General features: G+C 36.1%; 1 pseudogene across 1 annotated transcript; it reads right to left on the bottom strand.

Annotated features, from left to right (window-relative positions):
• Nucleotides 1-402: 402 nt before the first annotated feature.
• On the bottom strand, nucleotides 403-1018 carry LOC308337187 (putative high mobility group protein B1-like 1; annotated as a pseudogene). Its single transcript has one exon. The product of its transcript is annotated as a putative high mobility group protein B1-like 1 (transcript).
• Nucleotides 1019-18737: the final 17719 nt, after the last annotated feature.

Genomic DNA, 18737 nt, shown 5'->3' on the forward strand with positions numbered 1-18737 from the left:
CCAGTTTTATTTTATACACATTTACTCTGTGACAGGTATAAGTATACAATTGGAGTGGTATTCAGTTACAGAGTAACAATTATTTCATAGAAGCTGCATCAGAAACAACTGAAGATGAAACACTTCCATCCCCAAATAGTAGTAATTTGTGCTGTGTACCAAAAAGAATCTTGCTTTAAATTTCCATTCCAATTTGCAACCCTCAAACTGTACCAGGCAAGGGTAGTGGCTATTGAAAATACCGCCAGGACACAGCTAGTTAAAGACACATTCAGTAGTGTTAACTAAGAAAAAAGACACTGTACAGTTTAAAAACAAATCTTATACAGCCTTACATTTCAATATTTTTTTTCTTTAAAAGTAGTGATTGTGTACAAGGGGTTAAATCCTTTATAGACCAGCTTATTCATCATCATTTTCTTCTTCATCTTCCTCCTCAACGTCCTCTTCATCTCCCTCCTCTTCCTTCTTTTTCTTGCTCTTTTCAGCCTTGACAACTCCCTTTTTTGCCCTATCAGACTTTCCTTTAGCTTCATATGTAGCAATATCCTTTTCATATTTTTTCTTCAGCTTAGCAGCCTTCTTTTCACAAGGCTACTTTTCTTCTGCAGCAGTGTTATTTCACATTTCTCTCAGTTTCTTTGCAACATCACCAATGGATAGGTTGAGATGTTCTCCTTTGATTTTTGGGTGATACTCAGAACAAAACAGGAAAAAGGCCAAAGGAGGCCTCTTGGGTGCACTGACATCCTTGAACTTCTTTTTTTTTTCCCCTTTAAGGAGGAAAACAAATTTTCATTTCTCTTTCACAATGGGCCTTGTCCGCCTTTGCCATGTCTTCAAATTTTCTTTCTCTTTGGAAGACATGGTCTTCCACCTATTTGAGCACTTCTTAGAAAACTCTGAGAAGTTGACTGAAGCATCTGAATGCTTCTTCTTGTACTCCTCTAGTCAAGTTTGCACAAAGAATGCATATGATGACATTTTGTCTTGGCTTTTTAGGATTTCCTTTGCCCATGTTTAATTATTTTCCTTAGCAAGACTCGAAGTTGCCCAGTGCCTGTCTGGCTCTCACTTGCTCCAGTGTGCATCTATGGAGCTCAATGTACTGCAATCTATTTATTAATTTTTGAGAGAGAGAGAAAGAGCATGTGAGTGCAAGGGGGAGGGGCAGAAGGAGAGATAGAGAGAGAGAATATCAAGCAGACTCCCCAGTGAGGGCAGAGCTTGACTTGGGGCTTGATCTCATGACCACAAGATTATGCCCTAAGTCAGACACAACTATCTGAGCCACCCAGGTGCCCCCGCAGAAATAATTCTAAGACTGGCCATGTAAATTAACTTTGTAGGTAACAAACTAAGATTTCTTCTTCAGTAGAGTTAATTTTCTAAGGTTAACATTTTCTGGGGTCTGTTTACTTTTAGCAAATTACTTTCCAGAATGTAGAAACCAATATTACAGAATTATTTGGCCATTGCGTCATGTGTCTAAATTTACAGTTTATGAAGGAGGGACCTGGGGAATCTCAGCTTAAGGAGGAATAGAACAAATACTAGCATCAAAGTTTACCAGTCCAAAGCTTTTCCTTTCTGCTGTGTGCTAATGCTTCCATTCTCTACTATCATGTCTTTTTGTTTATTCAGAGGATGGCTTCCTTGTGATCTTTGATTTTATTGAGAATCAGAGTAATGGCAAGCCAAATTCACTAAGTTGTTTTCTCCTGCCATACATATAACAAAGCAGAATGTTTAAATGAACTATCCTACCATTCTCTTTAAAACCTCTGGTGTCAGAAATAGTCTTCCAACCTTATTTCGTTCAAGATGTGTTAAATTTAAAGAGAAGTGTGTAAGATCACAGGATTGGGTTAAGAAAATCTAAAGGGATATGCACTGACTTTTCTTCAGTTCACATGGAGAGTAATACCAGTTATCCAGACTTGAATAAAAATAGCACTGTAATTAATGAAAAGAAGTATTTTGCTTAGGATCTAGAATTGACTATGTTCTCCATCTTGTGAGTGTTTGACTTGTCAGAATTTAAAACAAAAGTGTGTAGAAAGGGACAACTGGGTGACTCAGTTGGTTAAGCGTCTGCCCTCCACTCTGGTCATGGTCCCAGGATCCTGGGATTGAGTCCTGCATTGGGCTACTTGCTCAGCAGGAAACTTGCTTCTCCCTCTGCCTGTTTCTCCCTCTGCTTATGCTCTCTCTGACAAGTAATAAAGAAAAATCTTTAAAAAGTTGTGTTACAAAAAGTCAAGTGCCTAAGTTTATGAGTAGAATAAAAATTTCATCTTTTATTTGTATTGTACTCTACAGTTTTTAAAAGCAGTTCCAAAATCTTCATTATATTTTTGGAACCTCATAACAGCCATGTGAGATAGGCAGTGCAGGTATGTTTTTTTATAGGTAATGCTAGTTTTGTTTGTTTGTTTGTTTGTTGTTGTTGTTGTTTTAAAGGTAGTACAGCTAAAGCCCAGGGAACACTAAAGGAATTTGGTAGTAAGTGGCTGTAATAAGACTAGAAAGTAATTCTTCTGACTTGTGATTCAGTATGCTTCCTAATATTATTTATATTTTTTAATTAAAGTAAATAATCTCCATTACCAATATTTTCATGTTTCAACTACACAGATTTCTATAGATAACTGCATTAATAGGAATGGTACATAAAACTCTGTAATTCAAAACTGAGTGTAGATGACCTATTATGTAGAAGCTACAACATTTTTTTTAAAGATTGATGGATTGCTGAGAGAGAGAGAGCATGTACTCATGGGCAAGGGGAGGGTCAGAGAGAGGAAGAGGGGGAGAATCTAAAACAGATCCCTGCTGAGCATGGAGCCCAACATGGGGCTCCATCTCATGACCCTGAGGTTGTGACCTGAGCCTAAATCAAGAGCTGGATGCTTAATTGACTGAGCCACCCAAGTGCCCCAGAACCTACTAGTTTTACTGAAGAGCTATCATCCAAATGTTTTCTTTTATGGGACCCAAAATGCCAAGTAATCTTGAATAATCGTTATACGGTTTCCCATGTTAGATCCAACATATACAGAGATTTGGATCACTAGGGTGAAGTTGATTTTGAAAATGAAAGGAGAGAGAAAATGAAAAATGGAATTTTAATAACCTATGGTGTAGCAAAAACTGCAGCAATGACTTAACAGTTCTCTCCAAGAAGACAACAGGTAGAAACCAAAGTAAACAAGCCCACAGATCCTCTACTTCACTTAGGAATACCCACTTGAGATTCAGCAAGAGTTATCTAGAGATTGTGCTGTTTAATGTAAGTGGCCTAGTTGATTAAAAAGAAAAGGTGCTACTCTCCTTTGGTTTTTAGGAGGCTAGTGAAAATTAAACATTTCCATGCTAGGTACCAGGGAATTGAACTATAACATGGGGGTGGACACCTGGTATAAAGGGGGAAGTGAGAAGAGGACTTTGAGCTATTATTGTTAGAAAGGCATAAGCAAATATGATACAGAGTGTAAGATTTAAAGAACAAAAGGTTCACTTTGGGCTCAATAAATAAGATCAATGACAAGAAAAAGGAGAAATTCACCTCCTATGTGATCTCATAGCATAATGGATTTCCCATTACCTCTTCATACTTTATCTTCTTATTTGTCTGCCATTCTGAACATATTGAAAATCTGTGAGGTCATGAACATGCCCATATTGTTCTCTGCTCTATCTTTAATGTTTTGTATGGTGTCACACATACAGTAAGATTTCAAATGTATCTGTTAATGGAAAGAAGGGAGGGGGAAAAATAGATACAGGGCAGAGTGGTATAAAAGGGGAGAAAAGAATGGATTGTGAGAGAGACCTAGAAAAGAAATAAATTTACCTGAGACTGGTATTGCTATACTTAATTGTATTTATGCAATATATCTGCATAAGTGCTTACTCTTTCTGATTGGAATGTAGACCAAACAACATTAAAATATTGTGCCATGTGTACTTGTATGCATGTATGATTCAATAAAGAGTAAAAATGTGCCTTTGAAAAAAATCCTATAAAATATATTGAAATTACAGACTCATAGTAGGCACCATTTCTTTTAATGAATTTTCCTTGCAGTAATTTAAAATTGAAGTTTTTTTCCTATAATAATATGTTAATACCTGCTCTAAGAATATGCCACAAGTTTCCTATAGACTTCTCATTTTATATTCAGAAATAAGCTTAACATTCCAAAATATAAAGCCAGTTCTGCTCTTCTGTCTGCCAATGACTACAGAGAACTTTCTAGGGTCTTTCACTTTTTTCTCCCTCATGTGCTTCAGATACACTGAAACCTAAATGGAAATAGTGTGCCTAATCTATTTCTCTTTGCTTCTGTAGTTCCATTGGTAAGGTTGTTTTCATCTATCAGTATTTCACAACTTTTACTTTGAAACTGAGAAGCTTCTTGTGTATATAAGATAGGAGATCAAAAGTAAAGTTTGAAGTAAGTAGCTAGTGCTTTGAAATCATAGCAACACCCAGCAGAACTAGGAAGTCAAGACATGTTGGTTTCCCAGCTCCTTGGTCCAAGGAAAACATTGATTTGACTTATAGGGACCTAAGCTGAACAACACTGGAAGTGATTCTTTTTCCTCCTTCTGTGATATTGAGATTAAAATGTGCTCATTTCCAGAAGCCATTTCATACAATGTATGCTAAGTTATCATATCAAATTCCAACATTTACTAATTCAGATTCTTTCACTAGTCCTTTTAAAGCTTGTTATTTCCTCATGGGATTTAATGATTGTGTTTTAAAAAACACCAGCTATAAATAGAGTTAGTTTCATGAGTATACTCAAACTTTAAGCATTTAAAAAACTGTTGTTACAGAGTGTCATATTTTTAAAAGATATTATTTATTTATTTGAGATAGTGAGATAGAGAGGGAGAGAAAATGAGCAGGGGAGGAAGGACAGAAGGAGAAGCAGACTCCCCACTGAGCAGGGAGCCTGATGCAGGGCTGGATTCCAGGACCTGAGACCAGAACCTGAGCCAAAAGCAGCCACTCAACTGACTGAGCCACCCAGACGCCCCCTTCTCAACGTTATAGTTTGTTTTCTTTAGAAAATACCAAACATATGCAAAAGTAGAGGGAATAGTGTTCCAGTCACCTAAACCCCCAAAACTTCAATAGCCCTCTTGGTTCACCTATACTTCCACTCACTCCACTTCATTTTGCCCTGGGATCATCAAAACGTTAAATAAAGGGGCGCCTGGGTGGCTCAGTGGGTTAAGCCTCTGCCTTCGGCTCAGGTCATGGTCTCAGAGTCCTGGGATCGAGCCCCGCATCGGGCTCTCTGCTCAGCGGGGAGCCTGCTTCCTCCTCTCTCTCTGTCTGCCTGCCTCTCTGCCTCCTTGTGATCTCTGTCAAATAAATAAATAAAATCTTAAAAAAAAAAAAAGTTAAATAAAGTGTGCTCAACTACTTGGAAATTATATTCCCCAAAGATGATTCTTTAAAACCATGGTAACAAAATATATAATGTAACAAATTACATGTACCTATACCATAGATGAATATTAAGGTGATTACATTGCAGCAATAAGTTATAGATTTTAATGTAGCATTTGTTTCAATATGATAAAATTGACATATGGAAATATTACATATACAAATTCATGAGCAAGTAATACTGTTTTTAGGTCTCAACTTTTTCTTTAAGTTCAACTGATTCTCAACACCTTCTTTTGATGTAAACATAATTAAGCCTTTCAAAATTATGTCTTATGAGACTGATGCGCTGCCTACTGCACCGAGGCGGCACCTTATGTCTTTTAAAATATATTAAATAGCTTACTGAAAGACATGGACATAGTCAAAAACAGAAACATAATTGATATTAAAGAACTTCCAAACTCTAATACTCGAGTCAGACCATTGTAATAGCTCCTTTGTCACTACAGTTATCAGGAAATGTGTCTGATGAATTTCTGTTTTGATATTCCAAGGACTAACTTATTATTTACTCTATAGACATATCAGGTGAGAATACTATTTTTAGCAATATCTCATCAATTATTTGGAAATAAGAAGCAGAAACTATAAGAGAAATTTGTAAAAAAAAAATATTTGTAGAAACCAATTATAGAAGAAGGAAAACAACATTGTTTCATTATGCAGTTATGTTAAAGCACTCTAGTAAAATTCACTGGATATATAATATATTTTAATTAGGTTCTATGATAAATACTCTAGAAAGTTTAAGAGGTATTTTTTGTAAAGTTAATGACAGATTAGCTAAGTTCCCAATCAAAGAAAGAACAATTTAAAAGTACATGGAGTATTTAAGGCCAATGAGAAGATTTTATCTCTACAATCTTTTATTGTAAATCATGGTGAAGATTTCCTCGTAATGGTATTAACTGCTAAGGACATATATACACTGACTTAAAATGGAAGTAAATCTTTTTGTTTGAGTTATATTTTAAAGTATTAATAACATGTATTTATTTATATTTCATTTCCAAATTGCAAGAAAGCACTTTAGCTAAAGTATTACATAAAATCATATGGACCACTTTGCTACTAAAAGGCACAATTAAACATCTTTTATAAAAGAAAGAAAAGTAAAAAAAAAAGTGGATTTAGAAGTACAGTAAAGACATGCAAAGATATTGAGAGTGTTGCTTAGTAAACACTTCAGTTTAAAATAAGTTCTATAGGAGCATTATCAATAATAACCAAATTATGCAAAGAGCCCAAATGTTCATCAGCAGATGAATGGATAAAAAAGATGTGGTATATATATATATATATATATACAATGGAATATTACTTAGCCATAAAAAATGAAATCTTGTTATTTGCAATGACATGGATGGAACTAGAAAGAATTATGCTAAGCAAAATAAGTTAGTCATAAAAACAAATACTGTATGATTTCACTCATATGTGTAATTTAATAAAACAAATGATCATAGGGGGAAAAGGAGAGGCAAGCCAAGAAATAGACTCCTAACTATAGAGAACAAACTGGTGGTTACCAGAGTGGTGGTAGGTGGGGGGATGGATTAAATAGGTGATGAGTATTAAGGAGAGCACTTGTGATGAGCACTGAGTGTTGCATGTAAGTGTTGAATCACTAAATAGTACAACTGAAACTAATATTACACAGTATGTTAACTAAGTGGAATATAAATAAAAACTTTAAAAAAATAAGTGTTCTAGTTAAGATAGAAATGTAGCATCAGGATCTCAGCCAAGGTATAAAGATGGACTTTCCTTCTGAAATTTCTTGATGTATCCTCTCTCTTATTACCAACCTTCTGTACCTGCTTGCTGCCCTGAGATCCTTCTATCAGAGAAAAATGCCACTAATGTGATATTGATTTAATAGTTTAACCCTCCAGGGGCATTTGCATTTCAAAGGCCACCATAGAAAGGCCATATTTAACCCAAAGGAGCTCTGGCAAATATGCTCAAGTTTAGTATATATTCCTGTCAGTGAAAGATTTACTATAATTTTCTGTTTTGTGCTTTTAAAGTATAGGAATTATCATTTTGTTTTCACTTTAGTTTCTCAGGGCCACACACTGTGAGCACCACACTTACATGAGGGTTACAGATCATTAATTTAAAACTACCACTTCCACATGACATTCTTTGAAATATCTTCTGCATTTGCTGGTCTGTGAGCTCCTTGAGATATGAGACTCTGCCTTATTCATTTTGGCCTTAGTAGTATGTGGCACAGCCTGTCAAATAAGAAATAATAAATGCTTATGAAATGAACAAATGCATAAACAAGTAGAAACTTGTCTATTTACCATATAGATCCTCAATATGATCTCACACAAAACAGTTTAACATAAATCATAAAAATACCTAACATATATCAATATTATGTATTAACTATCAAGCCTGTTACAATTAATTCTGTGTGTGTGTGACTTGCATATGTGGACATCTCCCTGTGGAATAACAGGACATACATATATATTGGTCTTTGTTCCTGGTTCCTGGCACAGAGCACCTAAAACATTTATGACTTTCGAAGTGACAAGAGCACTAGGAACATCTCTTGTTCTAATCTGGCCACTGACCCCAGTTCTTGACACAGAGCTAACTTCCTAGGAATTTCCTGGGTAACAGCAGTTTTCTTTTGTTCTAATGAAATAACTCTTGGTGGGCTCCCAGATAGGATCTTGCCACCAAAAAGACCAAGCCATGCGTCTAAGTAGATAATATCAGAACTGAATTGAATTGTAGGATACCCAGCTGGTATCAGAGAATTTGTCTGTGTAGAAGTAAACCCAGAAACTTGCTGTCAAAAATGTTGTAAGTGTGGTAGTACTGTGAGAATAAGGGAAAACAGGAATTTTTCCTAGACATTACCCCACTAGTGAATATGTTCTTTTAGAACAGAGAACATGTCATGTTCATCTTTATAATTCACAAGCATGAGACATGACACATAGTATGTATTCAATTAATTTTTCCCAAATAAATGGTTATGGACCATATAGATAAATTAAAAGCTGGGGTATAATTTATATTTAATTCATAAAGATTTCTTGTTCTGTTTCAGATAACATTTTCTTCATAACCTTAGAAAGCTACTACTGTTAAGGACTATTAGTTGATTTGAAAATTTATATTCAAATGATAGTAATCAAAAGTCTTGTGTAAACCATAGATGTGAAGGAAAGGGAACAAGGCAGAGGTGGTATTTCTCCCACCCCTTAAAATCTTTTATTTAACTTAGTTTAATATTCTCACCAATTATTCAGATGTAATAGAATTATGTGGGGTTAATGATACTTTAAAAATGCAAAATACAAAGTGAAATATACACCTAAGAGGCAAAAACCACTAGTAGGTATCCTATTATTTCATAAAAAGAATATGAACTAATAATGCAATTCCATGTGATAAAAAATGTGGTGATCCTGATATGCATTAACAGAAGCCAAAAATATTATTTCTATATTTATGTCTGCTTATGTCTATTTACCTATAACTTCTAATCACTTCCAACCATCTTGTGATCTATATTATAATATTACTGTCATTTCATTGGTAAGCAAAGTAAGACTAATCATGTTAGGGTGCCTGGGTGGCTCAATGGGTTAAAACTCTGCCTTTGGCTCAGGTCATGGTCTCAGGGTCCTGGGATCGAGCCCCACATTGGGCTTTCTGCTCAGCAGGGAGCCTGCTTCCCCCTCTCTCACTGCGTGCCTCTCTGCCTAATTGTGATCTCTCTCTCTGTTAAATAAATAAATAAAATCTTAAAAAAAAAACTAATCATGTTAAAGCAACTTGCTCAAGTCACACAGGTATAAAGTTCATTTTTTGCTAGATCATGCTGCCTCTGGAATAGCCCATGAGTCTACACAATGTTCTCCTGTACAAAACCTACTCATTGTCTAAATCTTTCTGCTTTAGTTCATGCTGTTTCTCCTGCTTAGAATGACATTCCTACTCCATCTTCATATGTCCAACCTGTATGTTTTACAAAGATGAGACCATGTGCATTTTAACCTTAGAGATTTTCCAATAATTCTCACTATGTCCCTTAGTTTAGTAGGCAGCATTCTAAATATGGAGACCCCAGATTCCTATTCCCTGGTTATTCAATCAAACATTAATCTACATCATTTTCTGAGTGGATTTTACAGATGTAATTAAAATTCCAAGTAAATTGATTTTAAGATAAGAAGATTAACTCTGTGGGCCTGACCCAATCTGATAAACCCTTTAGAAGCAGATAATTTTCACAGAAAACGGATTCAAAGCACAAGGGGATTTGGTGTATCATTCCTGGCTCGAAGCTGGATGAACCCCCCAAAAATGCTGACAACATTGAGGGGCTGAGAGCAGTTTCCAGTTGATAACCAGCAAGGAAAAAGAGACCTCTGTCTTATAACCAAAAGGAGCTGAATTCATACAACAACATAAATAAGATTGGAAGCAGATTCTTCCCTGGAGCCTCCAGATAACAGCCCAAGCTAACTGACACATTCATTTCTGCTTTGTAAGACCAAGAACAGAGAAGCCAGGTGAGTCTACCCGTGCTTTTGACTTACAGTACTACTAAATAGTAAATTTGTGTCATTTTAAGCCATTGTATTTGTGGCATTTTGTTACACAGTAATACTATAGGTTGGTGTTTGATTCAAATTAACACCTGAGTATATTACATTATTTACACAATATATGTGAAAATATTTAAATATTGGTAATCTTGAATCTTTTTCTACATGGCTGTCTTATCTCCTAAATATGGTTTAAGCTGTTTTATAGCACAGACCACACATTATAATGAAAAAAAATTAGAACCTTTACCACTGAGATAAGCAGATCATTGACACTCCATAAATAATTGATAAAGTGAACATAATATGAACAGACTGTCCAACTCATCAGCCTTGGTTTTCATTCTTGAAATAGCATAAAAGAAGCTGCTGGGATTCTTAGCTCTTTGTCATGAAACTATTTTTGTAAAGATGCAGGCAGTTTAATTTGAAAGGCCATGTTTCAATAGCTAATATTCTCCATAGTAAGAAATACATGTGCTTTGCTAAAGCATTAACATGTGCTAGTTTAACATAATGCTATAATTAAGGTTCACATGGATGCTGTAGATGTTATTATAGTGCTTGTTGCCAAGGCAACCGTATGTACTATGTTCAAAAAGGTTGACTTTTTTTTCTTCTCCTAAGTGAGAAAGAAAAAAAACAAAAGCTTACTTAAAACCTATTTAGAAAGGAACAATCTGGCATTTTTAAAAGCTGGTATTTCACTTCATCTTATCAAAAGTCATTCCCCCAAAAAATGTCAAGTCTAAAAGCACCAGGTTTTTTAATCAATCCATTTATTTATTTTTCAAGGATCACTTTTTTTGTGTGTGTGTGAGCTTTAGGACTCCGATTTTATTCCTTTACCTCATCCTCCACACTAGAGCAAACACCACATTCATACACATACCCATCTGAATATGCAACAGGCATTTCCATATTATGTCATTGTTGTTACACAATCATATTCTAAGAATGAACTTTCTATATTCCAGTGACTATATTTACTACTTTCAATAAATCAAATAAAACATTGTTTGGAAATTTGGGAATTTTTTCACATTGCTATAGTTATCTTGAGTCATTGACAAATAATGTGGTTTATTCCCATTATCAAACACTTAAGCAAAGAATGTATTAGGGAGAAGGCAACAGGCTTGTATAAGGAGAAATCACGCATGACTCAACTACTGTAATTACTCTAGGAGGAAAATATGCATGCAGATAAAAGGAGTCTGGTAGCTATAATCTATTTAGATTCCCCCCAAAAATCTTTAGACTAGATTCTACATCTTCAAAGACTGTTGAAAAATAAAGTGAGGGGCACCTGGGTGGCTCAGTGGGTTAAGCCGCTGCCTTCGGCTCAGGTCGTGATCTCAGGGTCCTGGGATCGAGTCCCGCATCGGGCTCTCTGCTCCGCAGGGAGCCTGCTTCCCTCTCTCTCTCTCTCTGCCTGCCTCTCTGCCTACTTGTGATCTCTCTCTGTCAAATAAATAAATAAAATCTTTAAAAAAAAAAAAAAAAAGAAAAATAAAGTGAAACAAACAATAAACAAAAGCATACCACTACGAAAAATCATCAAATCACAAAGGAAGAGAGCAAGAGAAGAAGAAAGGAACAAAATAATTACAAAATAGCCAAAAGACAATGAATACAATGACAGTAAATTCATAAACAAAAACAACAACAAACAAACAACCTTCATCCCCAAATAGAAAATTGGGTTTGATTTAAGAAACAAATAGGCATTTCTAAAATAGAAAAACAGCAGTGTTCCCTTGGATCTGGGTAGTTAACATTTTACAAATGATCCTGAGGTAGGACATAGTAAAGTCTTCAAGCTGGCAGATTTCTTCAAGCACTTTTGGGCAGTTAAATGGTCAAGGAATGTAGGAAGACCTAGGAAGGGGTTGTGGATGTGCAAAGTGGCAATGTGGGAATATGTTTAGGGAAATAGTATCTAAATTGTACCCAAAGAAAACTCAAGAAAGCATCTTGGAGTCAACAGAAACTGTTTCCCAGCAACATCTTCTCAGTGTGCTGTGGAGGGGAGAAAGAGAGAGAGAGAAAGAGAGAGGAGGAGGAGGAGGAGGAGGAGGAGGAGGAGGAGAAAGAGGAAGAGGACGGGAGGAAGTAGAGGGGGGAAGAGGAGGAAAAGGAAAAGAGGAAGAAGGAGAAGGAAAGGCAAAAAAATAATAATTGGTGTATTTCATTAGAAGAGGAATGAGATAAAAAATGGCAAACATTCTCCCTTTGGAGATTATTGTTGCAATTCTGATCAGTAAACTAAAGCTTGTAAGCAAAGGAATAAAAGAAACAGATAAAAAATATGGGCAGATTTTTTCCAAAAATGAAGATTGATGGGAGATAATGACTAAGATGAGGACATAATCCACTTTATTTACTTTTTTTAATTTTAATTTAATGAATCCCTGAATACCAGAAGGAAACAGATAAAATTTGAGAAAAATTCAACAACAACAACAAAAACACTGAAGACCTACATCGTGCAGTGAAGAATAGATCTACAGAAAGTCTTACTGACAGACTTTTTTAAAAAATTTCATCTCTTTCTCAAGTAATAGACTTTTATTTCTAACTACTTACTTGATACCTCTGTTCAATTCTTACACAGACACATTAAAGTTAACGTCTATAAAACCAAATCCTTTTCTGCCCCCATGCTTGCTTTTCTCCCCTTGTGTGCCCTTCTTACTGAGTAACATCTCATGGTCCTTTTCAGTACCTTCTTTTCCCAAAACCCCTCTGCTTTTGGTACAGCCAAGCATTTTCAAATCCTGAAAGTTTGATAGCCGAAATATTCCCCAAATCTAAGCCCACTTCTCCATTCTTATTGCCACCACCTTGGCCCAACCCCTAATCATAGTTTGCCTGGACTATGTTAGGAACTTCCTAAACTGTTCTAATCTGTTTCTACTCTTTCATTTCTCCTCTTTCCAAATCAGCCGGCATCTAGTTTTGAGACTTATCTTCAAAATTCATGTTTGGTATGTGATTCTCTTACAAAATAATTTTCAAAGGCCTTCTACTACACTTAGAATAACTTCCAAACTACTTACTCTGCCATTTAAGCTCTAACAATCTGGTCCCAATCACTTCATCTTCTATCTAACCACTGTTTTCCATTCCAGGGTCCCTAAGCTCCAGGTACAGACTACTTGCAATTTCCAGCATATTCCATGAACTTGCATGTTCAATTTTCTATTATAGCTTTCTACCCCTTCTTATTATAGTTAATTGTTCCTCAAAAGCTTATGTGTACCCTGAGAGCGAATATCTTCTGTTATATAGTTATAAAGGGAAAAAAAGTAACTACATAAACATTGAATTAATGAATGAATGATTGAACAAACAAATGATCAGAGACCATGCAGGTTTGAAATATGAATAGTTTTCATATTTTTTGACAAGTTCATAAGTGACAGAGCCATAAAAAGACCAAAGATAATATCTTATTAAAAAAATAAAATGTATTACTAGTCCAATAGAAGGTGTACCCTTACTATGTTATAGAAACAGTGAAAGAATCTGTATCAGTTTGTACTGGTTCATAGCAGTAATTTAAAAATACAACTTTCTTTGAAGTTTCTAGGTTCATGTTTTTTTTTTTTAACATAAAATGATTATTAAAGCTATTTCTGATGCTTTTGGGGTGGATTCCTGATTTGAAGTGTCATGCAGTTTCTGGTCATTTTCTACGCTCCTAACACAGATTGCCATCAGCCATAAAACTGTACGTTCTTCCTTGAAGAACACAAATAGAAAGTGATCTGTCAAATATTACAAACGGAAATACCTAGTTTGGAATTACACAGGGCAGTTCAAGTTGGGAAGTAGATTCCCAAACCTTAAAGCATTTGCAAACATTCACAGATGTAGTGACAACACAACCACAAAAATAAGCTTGAGTTTTAAAAAAATCCATTTGATACTTACAGTAAAGGTGCTGAAGTTTCATTTAGAGAAATTGCAAATAACTCTCCTTTATTCAAATGTAATTAGGCAGTGATTACAAACTCTGATATTTTGGATTTGTGTATTTTGTAAATAAGGAACACCTTGATATGCTAATTACCTAGTTCTATCCCTATGTGTCCGTCCCACCCACCAGTAAGCTTTACTTTCTATATTTATGTTGTTTTCTTATTTTTTTATTTTATTTTAATAAACATATAATGTATTTTTATCCCCAGGGGTACAGGTCTGTGAATCGCTAGGTTTACACATTTCTCAGCAGTCATCATAGCACATACCTTCCCCAAAGTCCATATCCCCACCACCCTCTCTTGTCCCCCCTCCCCCCAGCAACCCTCAGTCTGTTTTTTGAAATTGAGTCTTTTATGGTTTGTCTCCCTCCCAATCCCATCTTTTCATTTTTTCTTTTCCTACCTCCCCCCAACCCCCCCACATTGCATCTCCACTTCCTCATATCAAAGAGATCATATGATAGTTGTCTTTCTCTGATTGACTTATTTCGCTAAGCATAATACCCTCTAGTTCCATCCACGTCATCGCAAATGGCAAGATTTCATTTCTTTTGATGGCTGCATAGTATTCCATTGTGTATATATACCACATCTTCCTTATCCATTCATCTGTTGATGGACATCTAGGTTCTTTCCACAGTTTGGCTATTGTGGACATTGCTGCTATAAACATTCGGGTGCACGTGTCCCTTCGGAGCACCACGTTTGTATCTTTAGGATATATACCCAGTAGTGCAATCGCTGGGTCATAGGGTAGCTCTATTTTCAGTTTTCTGAGGAACCTCCACACTGTTTTCCAGAGTGTTTGCACCAGCTTGCATTCCCACCAGCAGTGTAGGAGGGTTCCCCTCTCTCCGCATCCTCGCCAGCATCTGTCATTTCTTGACTTGTTACTTTTAGCCCTTCTGACTGGTGTGAGGTGGTATCTCATTGTGGTTTTGATTTGTATTTCCCTGATGCCGAGTGATGTGGAGCACTTTTTCATGTGTCTGTTGGCCATCTGGATGTCTTCTTTGCAGAAATGTCTGTTCATGTCCTCTGCCCATTTCTTGATTGGATTATTTGTTCTTTGGGTGTTGAGTTTGCTAAGCTCTTTATAGATTTTGGATACTAGCCCTTTATCTGCTTTGTCGTTTGCAAAAATCTTCTCCCATTCTGTCAGTTGTCTTTTGGTTTTGTTAACTGCTTCCTTTGCTGTGCAAAAGCTTTTGATCTTGATGAAATCCCAATAGTTCATTTTTGACCTTGCTTCTGTTGTCTTTGGTGATGTTGCTAGGAAGAAGTTGCTGCGGTTGAGGTCAAAGAGGTTGCTGCCTGCGTTCTCCTCAAGGATTTTGATGGATTCCTTTCTCACATTGAGATCCTTCATCCATTTTGAGTCTATTTTCATGTGTGGTGTAAGGAAATAGTCCACTTTCATTTTTTTGCATGTGGCTGTCCCATTTTCCCAGCACCATTTGTTGAAGACGCTGTCTTTTTTCCATTGGATATTCTTTCCTGCTTTGTCAAAGATTAGTTGACCATAGAGTTGAGGGTCTATTTCTGGGCTCTCTATTCTGTTTCATTGATCTGTAGGTCTGTTTTTGTGCCAGTACCATCTGTCTTGATGATGACAGCTTTGTAATAGAGCTTGAAGTCTGGAATTGTGATGCCACCGACTTTGGCTTTCTTTTTCAATATTCCTTTGGCTATTCGAGGTCTTTTCTGGTTCCATATAAATTTTAGGATTATTTGTTCTATTTCTTTAAAAAAAGTGGATGGGATTTTGATAGGGATTGCATTAAATATGTAGATTGCTTTAGGTAGAATAGACATTTTCACAATATGTGTTCTTCCAATCCATGAGCATGGAATATTTTTCCATTTCTTTGTGTCTTCCTCAATTTCTTTCATGAGGACTTTATAGTTTTCTGAGTACAGATTATTTGCCTCTTTGGTTAGATTTATTCCTAGGTATCTTATGGTTTTGGGTGCGATTGTAAATGGGACTGACTCCTCAATTTCTCTTTCTTCTGTCTTGTTGTTAGTGTAAAGAAATGCAACTGATTTCTGTGCATTGACTTTATATCCTGACACTTTACTGAATTCCTGTACAAGTTCTAGCAGTTTTGGAGTGGAGCCTTTTGGGTTTTCCACATATAGTATCATATCATCTGCAAAGAATGATAGTTTGACTTCTTCTTTGCCAAATTGGATGTCTTTAATTTCTTTTTGTTGTCTGATTGGTGAGGCTAGGACTTCTAGTACAATGTTGAACAGCAGTGGTGATAACGGACATCCTTGCCGTGTTCCTGACCTTAGCGGAAACACTTTCAGTTTTTCTCCATTGAGAATGATATTTGCAGTGGGTTTTTCATAGATGGCTTTGATGATATTGAGGTATGTGCCTTCTATCCCTACACTTTGAAGAGTTTTCATCAGGAAGGGATGCTGTACTTTGTCAAATGCTTTTTCAGCATCTATTCAGAGTATCATATGTTACTTGTTCTTTCTTTTATTAATGTATTGTATCACATTGATGGATTTGCAGATGTTGAAGCAACCTTGCAGCTCTGGAATAAATCCCACTTGGTCGTGGTGAATAATCCTTTTAATGTAATGTTGGATCCTATTGACCAGTATTTTGGTGAGAATTTTCACATCTGTGTTCATCAAGGATATTGGTCTGTAATTCTCTTTTTTGATGGGATCCTTGTCTGGTTTTGGGATCAAGGTGATGTTGGCCTCATAAAATGAGTTTGGAAGTTTTCCTTCCATTTCTTTTTTTGGAACAGTTTTGGGAGAATAGGAATTAATTCTTTAAATGTTTGGTAGAATTCCCCTGGGAAGCCATCTGGCCCTGGGCTTTTGTTTGTTTGGAGATTTTTGATGACTGTTTCAATCTCCTTACTGGTTATGGGTCTGTTCAAGTTTCCTATTTCTTCCTGGTTCAGTCATGGAAGTTTATATGTCTCTAGAAATGTATCCATTTCTTCCAGATTGTCGAATTTGTTGGCATAGAGTTGCTCATAGTATGTTCTTATAATAGTTTGTATTTCTTTGGTGTTGGTTGTGAACTCTCCTCTTTCATTCATGATTTTATTTATTTGCATCCTTTCTCTTTTCTTTTTGATAAGTCGGGCCAGGGGGTTGTCAATCTTATTAATTCTTTCAAAGAACAGTTCCTAGTTTCGTTGATTTGTTCTATTTTTTTTTTTTTTTGTTTCTATTTCTTTGATTTCTGCTCCGATCTTTATGATTTCTCTTCTCCTGCTGGGTTTAGGCTTTCTTTGTTGTTCTTTCTCCAGCTCCTTTAGGTGTAGTGTTAGGTTGTGTTATTGAAACCTTTCTTGTTTCTTGAGAAAGGCTTGTACTGCTATATATTTTCCTCTCAGGACTGCCTTTGTTGTGTCCCACAGATTTTAAACCGGTGTGTTTTCATTATCATTTGTTTCCATGAATTTTTTCAATTCTTCTTTAATTTCCTGGTTGACCCATTCATTTTTTAGAAGGATGATGTTTAGTCTCCATGTATTTGTGTTCTTTCCAAATTTCCTCTTGTGATTGAGTTCTAGCTTCAGAGCATTGTGGTCTGAAAATAAGCAGGGAATGATCCCAATCTTTTGATACCAGTTGAGACCTGATTTATGAACCAGGATGTAGTCTATTCTGGAGAATGTTCCATGTGCACTAGAGAAGAATGTATATTCTGTTACTTTGGGATGGAATGTTCTGAATATATCTGTGATGTCCATCTGGTCCAGTGTGTCATTTAAGGCCTTTATTTCCTTGTTGAGCTTTTGCTTAGATGATCTGTCCATTTCAGTGAGGGGAGTGTTAAAGTCCCCTGCTATGATTGTATTACTGTCGATGTATTTCTTTGATTTTGTTATTAATTGGTTTATATAGTTGTCTGCTCCCATGTTAGGGGCATAGATATTTAAGATTGTTAGGTCTTCTTGTTGGACAGACCCTTTGAGTATGATATAGTGTCCTTCCTCATCTCTTATTATAGTCTTTGGCTTAAAATCTAATTGATCTGATATAAGGATTGCCACCCCAGCTTTCTTCTGATGTCCATTAGCATGGTACATTGTTTTCCACCCCCTCACTTTAAATCTGGAGGTGTCTTCGGGTCTAAAATGAGTTTCTTGTAGGCAGCATAGTGATGGGTTTTGTTTTTTTATCCCTTCTGATACCCTATGTCTTTTGATTGGGGCATTTAGCCCATTAACATTCAGGGTAACTATTGAGAGATATGAATTTTTTGCCATTGTATTGCCTGTAAGGTGACTGTTACTGTATATTGTCTCTGTTTCTTTCCGATCTACTACTTTTAGGGTCTCTCTTTGCTTAGAGGACCCCTTTCAATATTTCCTGTAGAGCTGGTTTGGTGTTTGCAAATTCTTTCAGTTTTTGTTTGTCCTGGAAGCTCTTTATCTCTCCTTCTATTTTCAGTGATAGCCTAGCTGGATATAGTATTCTTGGCTGCATGTTTTTCTCGTTTAGTGCTCTGAGTCTATCATGCCAGTTCTTTCTGGCCTGCCAGGTCTCTGTGGATAGGTCCGCTGCCAATCTAATATGTTTACCCTTGTATGTTACAGACTTCTTTTCCCGGGCTGCTTTCAGGATTTTCTCTTTGTCACTAAGACTTGTAAATTTTACTATCAGGTGACGAGGTGTGGACCTATTTTTATTGATTTTGAGGGGCGTTCT

This window comes from Martes martes (assembly GCF_963455335.1).
Source record: "Martes martes genome assembly, chromosome: X".
Lineage (NCBI taxonomy): Eukaryota > Metazoa > Chordata > Mammalia > Carnivora > Mustelidae > Martes > Martes martes.